The following is a 10019-nucleotide window of genomic DNA, read 5'->3' on the forward strand; positions in this document are numbered from 1 at the left end:
ACTTGGAACTTAAAGTAGCTAGCAGATAAATGATAAAATAATCAAAAGATGCCATGTAAATAAGGGGTGTTATATGTGGAGTAATGCTGTATCTGTAGCTTACTCTTGTGAAAACAAATGTCACTGCCAGAGCCCATGGAAAAGAGTGTGGATTTAGGGGAACCTTCCAAGCCTGAGAGGGAACAAAAATGGAATGTTTGTGACTCAGCCAAAAGCCAGTTAAGAAAGCAGTATTTTCACCCTCAGGGAACAATTAAGTCAATTTGAAAACTTTTAGTTTATTGCTCCAAGCAGAGGCAGGCTAATGGGGAGATTTCCAAGTTCAAAAAAAGTTACAGAAATAAAGTGGTATGATATTTAGCAGTACTGAACTTCTAAAGAAATTATGTTTGACTTATATATTAATATATTTTTGGATTATTAATCCAAATACAGATTTATTTAAGCCTCTCTCCTTAAAAAATACCAGCCTAAATCATGCCAACTGACCTACCTTTATTTTGTCATATTTGATGGTAACCCATACAGTCACTGGTACATTTCAGTGATGGTCTCACTCTTCCCCAGCCCATTATTCCTTAAGACCTATTGCTCTGTAGTGTGATCTTACAAGTAAGAAATTTTCTCCATAATGAGGAAAAAGGAGACAGATGACTTCAGGCTTTCATGGAGTGGCCTGGATACTCAAACTGGTAGAGCAGGGGAAAACGACTGGCAACTTTGGCATTTAACAATGTGTGTGTTTTGTCTTCAGGGACACAATCCAGCACCTTAAGTCAGACAATCAGGGGTGTTTCATATATAATATTTTCTCTAATGCAAATGTTGCTAGTTTGCAAAAACCATGAACACCTTTAGAGGTAAAGTCATATGATCTGGAAGAGGGGCCATGTCATCCTGGGAGAGGAGAAATCAGATTACCCAGAATTGAATGATTCTCTAATGAGGAAGATGGTTTCCAGGGAAAGAAATCAACATGCCACAGGGGGGGGATGTGCATGTCCTAGAAAAATACAGACAAGGGGTTTTTTTGTAGTCACACACCTTAGGTGTTTTGGATGTTTCCTAATGGTGCTTTAGCCATGTATTTCTAAATGCTTCTAATCAGTGTCCTGAAACTGAACTATCAACATGATGTCAAAACACAGCTATTGGAAAAATTAAGTAGTAGATCTTACAGCCAAAATATATCTTGGATACTTCAATATGTTGAGATCTTCTCAAGAAGGTTTTCACTTGTCAGGAGCTTGCATGTTTTGCACGTTCTTTGGTAAAGAAGGAACACACAACTGCTACATTTTCTAGGGTCACCAGGGGCTCTGTCCTGCAGGATGGCATGGAAGGACAGTGGTGGGGGAATGGGACTCTATGAACTTGTCCTAAAACGATCACTGATATAAGAAAATCCCATGAAGTATTCTGAGTTCAGCAGATCAGCAGATCTCTAAAAGAAACATCTGCCATTGAAAGACTTCCAGCCTGATCCTTTGCTATCATTCAAAACACTTTTTAACACTGCCTATGAGACAGGGTGTTTTTTAAGCATGAAGAGACAGAAACTTATAAGACACTTCTACTTTCTACTGCTCTTCACATTTATTTGGTTTGGAAAATCAGAGATTCTGCAAACTATTGTTGGCTGAAGTCATCTGGAGCTGATGACTGTATATGTTGTAATGTTGGCTGTACTCTAAACTCACCCCTCTCTTGCCTGAAGATTAAAGGCAACCCCAGCTCTGCAATATGATGAGGACAACCTGGTCTGGGTTCTCCACAGCCTCTTTTTGGCAGGAACAGAAACCGCAGGGACCACTTCGCACTGGGCACTGCTCCATATTTTGACTTATTCCAGAAAAGATGGGAGACTAATGAGGTCACATGCAAAACGGCTTGGATTGTGCTTTCCCAGAGAACACACCAAGGTCAGCACAAAGGTAAACACTTCTAAAACTGCATCCAGTTGGAAATTCATACTCTCTGTGAGCTGACAAACACACCTGATTTATTGAGAATCATGGATTCACCCAGGCCCTTTAGCTTCATCTTGCTGCCTTGCACCTTGGCAAGAAGTACCCACTCTTCCTTTCCGTGAGAGTCAGGATGAAAGCAGAGGGAGCCGGGCACACAACAAGCCTGTGTAAGATAACTGGAGAGTACAATGTCTCTGCAACTGTGCTGTGAGCTCAACCAGTTCCCCAGGCCTCTCCCAGGGTGGTCCTGATGAGACAACAGTGTTGAAAAATTGCACATTCACTGAGAGAGGGGAAACTCCCATCCTTAATATACAGCTGCAACATGGGATCAAAGGAATACCTTCCTTACAGGCCACCACTGTCCTTCACCAGTACAGCCTGTTCCAAGCAGTGGCAGACCCCCTGAATGTCCTGCAGATTCCCGATGCTGAAAATTCTCGCTCAGAGAAAGGTTTTATTCCGGGGAGAAAACTGGCAGCTCCTGGGCTCTTGAGAAGTATTTTGCAATGCTTCATTGTCTTCCACAATGTTTCTGAGGAATAACAAATTCATTAGATTTGTTTTCAGTCTTCCATAAAGTTCTCCCATTATTATGTCTCTCCATTCCTGAGCCATCCGTACACTTTATACCTGCAAAATCTTATTAGGGCATTAGCTGAGGATGTTTTAGTGCATTAGGAGGAAACAATCACCAGAGAGTGTAATGTAATTTCTGTACAGGGTAGTTCTCTGTTTACTGTCACTGGAGTGGTTAACTGGGAATGTATATGTGACAGCAGCAGCCCAGGGCTCTGTGCTGCAGCTAAAATGATCGGTGAGTCTGCCAAAAGGGGTGGTCCTGCCCACTTTTGTCCTTGGCCATGTTCTCACTCGGCTCAGTGAGGCAGCAGCCAGCAGGTGAGTGTGTTCAGACTGCTGAGCCAGCAGAAAACTGTTACTGCAACTAAAACTGAAAGGCTTTCCACCAGATCAGCCAAATGAATCCAGGCACTTTATAGCTCTGTGTTGCTGGATCCAACTCTGGTGAAAGGGAAAATGAGGGGATGGGGCTCTTTGTTTTCAGCCCATCTTACTTACAGGTAGATTACAGACTGACTGTAACTTGAAACTACCTGAAACACCTTGTCCAGGATCACAGAGGAGATCTGTAGCCTGGGGGGAAGTGAATCAGGTCTTTAAAGTCTAAGCTTATGTCCAGAGCAGGGCACCAGCCTTGCTCTCACTGTGGGAGCTGAAAAGGGACCAACATCAGTTCACTCGATCCATTCTCCTGCTCACTCTAGTACAGTGGAAAGGACACACTCATTGCTGCCCAGATGCCTTTGCCTGGGACTAGACATGGTTAATTTCCTGGGCTGTCCAAGTGCTCCAACATGGCTAATGCCTGTGGGAGTGTGGATCTGGGGGCTGCAGGCTCTGGGGCTATCAGGTCACAGCTGAGTGAGCTGGGACATGAGAACAGCCATGTTTTCTATAAGTCAACTTTTTGTGTGTGTTTTTGTTTTTCTCTGTATCTGGATTTCTCTGATACACTTGAGCATCCAGAGGGCCTACAGGAAGCTGCCTCCAAGACTGACACCTATCTCCTTAACCAGCTGTGGACACTGGACTTCCAAACTCACCATGAAACACTCTTGAAGGTACTGGTGCTTTTTATAGTTTCATGAATATTTCAGCTGCAGACTCTTAATGTATTCTTGGCTAGAATGTAGAAGCACCTTTTTGCTACTTCCTGGCTACAGTCTGAACTATGAGCTTTCCAATTAGAACTCAAGCCCTGTGTCTCCTTGATGGACTTTCGAGAGGACTAGTAATGAGTGGAATGGGCCTGTAGCAACAGTTGGACGTGGTGTAAAGCACTGATCAATCACCTGGCCAAAAATAATGTCTGAGGAATCCTGTTATTATGGTACAAGTTACAAGGAGGAAGGAAAAGAAACAGGAAGAATCAGCAATACTCCTCAAAGAGAAGCAGTAAGCAAAGTTTATTTGCTTAAGGACCTAATTCTGTAGCCCTTATTTTGGCAATACTGCTGGTTGTGTCTTGGCACAATAAGGCCATGGAATGCTCCTTGGAAGACGCCTGGCCTGGCCAGGGCAGAAGCAGCAAAGCAGGTGAGACTAGAGGTGTTACTGCTCCAGGCCAGTCCTTGCTGTTGAGAAGAGGAATGAAGGCAAAAGGATGAAGAAAAGTGATGTTACCTGTGGTGTTACGATATTGAAGTCGTGTTGAGATAAAATTTCCTCTTCTCCAGAGTTCTGCTGGGTTTGGGCATGTGTTGCAAGTGTCAGTAATCACCAGAGCCACCGTGCACTGCAAAACAGTCAAGTGGATGGATTAAAGTCTTAATCCATTTAAGTGCATAACTGCACAGACCTGCAGCCAGGTGATATTGTCTGTACTCTTTGGTAGGGTAGGGTATCACACACTGCTTTTCTGGCTTTTATTTTTTGTTTGTTTGACAATGTAGAGGTACATTAATAATATTACTGACAATATGGTCTACACAATGCGTCTGTCAAGATGAGCCAGGAAGGATTTATGCTCAGGATTCAGGCTATGCCCCCATCTCTGTCTGTCTTGGGAAATATACCTATACTGATAAAGAGCTGAGTCCCTAAGCCTAGGACACGTGTGAGACAAAGTGCATTATTGAGGCTTCCTATTTTCCTGTGTGTACAAAAGAAAAAACAGGCTCTGCTGTTCCTTTGGGTACCAGCTGGAATCCAGTTCAGGGATTCAGGCACTTGTTTTTTCTTTCCTTTCCACCTTACTTGGTCTATTAAGGTAAAAGATTGGACTTCAGCTGCTATGAAAACCATCCTTCAAATTACTTTCTCTTATGGAAAACAGCCATTGCTCCTGATGCAAGTGACATCAACCAGGTGCCCAGTCATATTTGCATGCATTTTCAGTATGGTCAGCATATTCCAGAATCCCTGGCTACATCTTTTTTTCCAAAAATTGCAAAGGAGGAGGCCTGCATATGCACCTAGAGAGATGCAGTCCTGTTCATACATGTTCTGAGTTCAGCAACACATTACCTGTGGATTCCTAAGAGCAAGCTGCAGAGCCCAACACGTGTTGAAACTGTGCTCAGACTCTTAACAGCTTAACAGCCATGTTTTCACCAGTTCCCTGAATGTCCCTGGAGCAAAGAGTTGCCTTTTCATCTTTAAAGTGTCCAGCATATATTATCAAAGTGCTGCAACTGCTCAGAAGAAGGTCACATTTCATTTATATAGTTACCATGATATGTATATAGTTGCATATGGTGCAGGGACAGTCTTTATTCATTCCTCTGTTTTATACCTTAAACTTCCTAAAACATATGTTCAGAAATCCTTACCTCCTATCCCATACACAGGCTAGCTGGTGTTGTTCCTATCTGAAATCCCACATCTTTGCGCAAGGTAACAGTGTCTTGTCTTTCCTCCCTCTGTGCGATTAGGTCTTTCTCAACTAGGTCAAAGAGTTAAAATTGGTGTCTAATTTATAGTTGCTAGAGACTTGATTTGCAGAACTACTGAAAACCCAAACTCCACTGGCAGTTAGAAGGATCTGTAGGAGTTAAATACTTCCCAGACTGTTCAGGGTACTCAGCACACCTCCGAAGAGAAACTCCAGATCAATGACGGATTGAAAAGTTTGCCCCACCGGCCTCACCAGATCCTCCTGCACAGCAGTGAGCGAACATTACCATCTAATGGCTGAGCCTGCTAATTACAGCTATAATTCCTACTTGAATGGTGGAGGCTGGTCCTTGTGTAAGTACTGCTACACTGAAAAGGCTGTAGGATTGGAAAACAAGTAATCGTGGAAAGATAATAAAAGCAGTATTTATGATTTTGCAGTATCCATCAATCACCTCCGGTGGGCAACGTGAATGGAGGAATCCTGCTAAAATGTTTCTGGGTAACATGTCACAGTTGCTGCACTGATGGCTAACTGAGCTGCAGGCACATGAATAATGACCACCATAAATAATAATGCAATACATTAGTAGCTGTGAAAGCCTTTTAAGATTCTAATAGTGAAACATGATTCCGGCCTCTTTTTTTTCCCTGACAGCAGGATGAAATTTCTCCCATCCCTTCCCTGGCCAATGCCATGGGTTGCACCAGTCCCAAGCTTCTCCCCAGTCCTTCTCCATTTTGTTGCAGGCATCATCTTTGCCAGTGGGCACATCTGGAAGCAGCAGAGATGATTCAGGCTGATGACTGAGAAAGCCAGGACTAGGGAAGAAAATCCTGGAAGCCTGGGTCTGGGATGAAGCTTGCTGCTTCACTGAGCTCTTTGTCAGAGGAAGAGGTGAAATACAGATCAGTATATGCTCATGACGTAGACTCGTTCTCCTTATTCCCAGCGCTGCTTTTTCTGCTGGAAGTTGCAATTTCCACACTAGGTTTGATGAGAGGTTTACACAGCTGATGCTTTCACACTGGAGCCTAGAATGTGACACCTGACTCACTGCTCTCCTGATAACCCTTTATGGGAGAAAGTGACAGACGAGAGGCTCCCAAATTGGGCTGATTCTGCACTTTCCTGTAGGATGAAGTCTTTCCCCCACTCGTGATAAAGGTGCTGGAGGAACAATCCCCCAGTTTGTTTCTTGATTCCTGCAGTCTCAGCTATTTGTGTAATTGCATACAAATCAAGAGCTCAGTGTAACAAAGGGTCAGAGCATATCACAGAAGTTAATTATGGAGCTTGCTTTGTTTGTAGGCACAGATCTCTCTGTTCCATTCCCTTCTGCCATCAAACGGATGTGTTTTTTGGACATTGCTTCACTACAGGGGCTGTGCCAGAGGCTGCTCAGGGGCTCCCAGGCCATGGCAGAATTCCATGGCACCTCCTGGCCTCAGGTGAGCAAGGGCTTCCCTGTGATTGTATCAAAGTCTGGCAGCATTCCTCAGTGAGCTGTGGCATGCAATGGTTGTTCTTTGCCAATGCACAGAGAGGAAGAAGAGCTCTTAAATAAACATTGAACTCTGCTACAGCCAGCACTCACTGCTGTCCCCTTCTTTCTCAATAATGATCCCTCTGCAACCACTCCTGGCTTGCTATGCCTACAGACCTTTGAATCTCCTGTAACAGCTCTCTTCAGAGAGACTGGCCTGACTTTACATATATAATAAGCAGCATCAAATTTGCCATGGGGCCAGAATCAGGTTTTTCCTCTTAGCTTGTGCCTTGGAGGGTTTTGTAATAACCTGATTTCCTGTGGCTGGAAGAACCATCCAGAATAAACAGGACAAGCTAACATGAATGTGGCTTTGAGAACTACAGACAAGTGTTGACTTAAAATTTAGGAAGGAACAGGTCATTTGGGAAAGTCGTCACTTAAAAAACTTAAGAAAAATTGTACTCAAGGGCATTTAAATCTACCAGATCTGAAAGCTACCAGTGGAAAGCAGGCAATGCAAAAAGGTATGGTAATGGTCATCCTTAACACACTTCCCTACAAGATAATTTTTAGACTAATTAAGTGGTCATACATTTCCTATAGTCAGACAAGTAACAAATCTGGATCATTGCAATGGTTAGGCCCAGTTCAGCTGTGAACATTCAGCCTGTAAATGCTCTGTGAAGCCAAGATGTTCATGGCATTCCCCTGCTTGTATTTCCAGGTGCAGCTCCAGGACACTTTCCCATCATCACTGAGGCCCTCAGGCACTTTGTTGATGAGAAGGCTGGTGGCAGCGACACACTTGCGTGATCTGTGAACTCTTACTAAGGCTGAGATCAGGCACCACCAGAAGAGCTGGGTGCCTGCACAGCCACAGGACTTCATTGCTGCATGCCTGAATGAGATGTTCAAGGTAACTAGTAATTGTCTCTTAGGCAGCTGCTACATATTTCAAATGCTTGTAGTTAAGGTATTTCCAGCAGCACTCTGCCTTCCTCTCCTTCTTTTCTTCCTGAGGGACTGTTGAGCTATTTCTTTCTTTGAATTCAACCTAAAACATAAAGAGAGTGATGTTGTTTCACTCTAGCCTGAAAGAAAACTTATTGTGTGCTGTCTTCCTCTTCAGCAAGATTGTATTTTTTTAACAGAACAACAAGGCTGCTGTCTTACCAGCTTCATCAACTCAGTATGGAGCCTGTGATGAAAAACAGATCTGTTGCTGGGAATTTGCTATGCTGTTAAAATAGTCTTAAATCTCACTGCCTGTCTCCTATCTGCAGGCAGAGGATGACACACTCTCTACATTCAGAGTGCAGTGACCACAGATCTCTTCAGAGCAGGCTCAGACTCCACCTTCACTTTATGCTGAGCACTCCATGATGGTGTATCTGGAACTGCAAGGTGGGAAATGTGTGTGGCTGCACTCAGATGTGTTGTGTCCTTGCTCATGGCTCATATTGACTCAGCTGCCCTAATACTGCAGTGTAAGGTGCCTTGGGAATTTTGAGTTTCTGCATAGAATCTGCACGTCAACAGTTGTTGAATACTCATTATTGGGCTTTCTTTTTAAAATTCAGAATGACTCCAAGACGAGTCAGGTGCTGTCATTTGTCCATCCTGTGGAATTGAATATAAGGACTGAACAACCCTGCCATGTGCAAAAGCAGTTCTACAAGAGATTGTGTGTTACAGCAGCACAAGTGAGCCCAGGGTATATGGGGACCCAGGACATTGCACTGCAAGGTTTCCCTGTCACTGAGGTCTCTTAATGCCACTAAGCTTTGGGTACAACCCTTAGACAAAGCAAAGTCAGGCATTACATCCCTCTCACTGACTTAAAATCACATCTTGTGTTTACATTTTGTCCCAGGCTGCAAAACTACCCAAAGGTGAGTTTGGACAGCTCACAAGGAACTCTTCACTGGGAATGGGATGCTGGATGTTATCTACAGGCTATAATATGAATAAATCTGTACTCAGTTTCCCTCTCCTGTTGCAGAGATGTTACTTTTACCATTTTTCCATACGGGATTTCAAGAGTTAGATCCGTGTATAAAGGTACCAGTGTAACGACCTTTGGCTTCTCTTAAACTGGTACAAGCTAAATACAAAACCCACAGAAATTTCAGAAAAACACTGCCTGTATATATATGCAATTTATTGTATCAACAGAATACTCTAAATCCATGTCCATCCTGATGTAGGTGGTCTTGCCAGTAGATTAAGACCTATGTGGCTTGGGGGAAGATGTCTTTGAGAAAATCAAAATCCAAGTCAGGGGTTTTGATCAGTGTGAAGCCTTCAGTGGGGTTTAGTGGTGTTCTTTCTTTTTTAAGTTTGATAACTGTAATTACTGCATCCTCTGGTGCACTAAAATCAATCTTTACGGTGCCTAATAATTTCTAAATATGCTATTAAGTAGGAGATAGCAGAGTGTGGCCCTGTTTCTCACCCCATAATAATTACTTGCCACTTGCATTGGGCAGTTTCAAGAGAGTGATTGATATCTTGGCAATTTAAGTCATTAGGTTTTGATTCTGTGAAAAGGACCTTTGTATGAACAGGTCTCTGTAGTGACTTGTGTAACACATTCTTTCTGAAATACTTTGGTAAACTGCTGGTCTTCAGAGCATGCAGATCCCATTTGGGGATCCCTTTTGTTACCAACCAGGAAATTCTTTATGAGTTTTTGAACTATTTCTGCTACTATGTGTTTCTAAATAATTTTCGGAGTCTTCTAAGGTTATGAACACAGGTTTGAGCCCATAAGGATGGGAGGACCAGTGGTAAGGATATTTAGCCTACGACTTGGGAGGGCCCTTTTCCCTGTTCTGCCATACTTCTGGGATTTCAGGGGTATTGCTGAGACACCCATTGCCTTTGCTTTCAAATAGTAAGGTAGGAATAGCAGCATTACATTACTGTGCTTTGCAAGGATGAATACACTCACACAGTACAGGACATGTAGTGCCTTACATATGCTGAATACCATTTTTTCATGTTCCTAATCAACAGACTGCTGAGAGATATTAGTTGTTTAGCATAAGTAAGTTTTAAGTAGACTGAGTTACAGAGTTATAATATTGTGTGATTTGTTTTTCGCTTTGCTTGCTTAGCATGAGTACCTGGATTACAA

General features: G+C 43.1%; 1 long non-coding RNA gene across 2 annotated transcripts; it reads left to right on the forward strand.

Moving 5' to 3' along the window:
- Positions 1 to 25: 25 nt before the first annotated feature.
- LOC108444875 lies at positions 26 to 8868 on the forward strand. 2 transcript variants are annotated; one of them, XR_001859590.1, is made up of 4 exons: positions 26 to 3613; positions 7605 to 7796; positions 8164 to 8284; positions 8754 to 8868. It is a non-coding gene; the product is annotated as an uncharacterized LOC108444875 (long non-coding RNA). The 2 variants fall into 2 exon arrangements; XR_001859589.1 differs by having other exon boundaries at positions 8164 to 8868.
- Positions 8869 to 10019: the final 1151 nt, after the last annotated feature.

The sequence above is a fragment of the Corvus brachyrhynchos genome, unplaced genomic scaffold, assembly GCF_000691975.1.
Source record: "Corvus brachyrhynchos isolate BGI_N302 unplaced genomic scaffold, ASM69197v1 scaffold162, whole genome shotgun sequence".
Lineage (NCBI taxonomy): Eukaryota > Metazoa > Chordata > Aves > Passeriformes > Corvidae > Corvus > Corvus brachyrhynchos.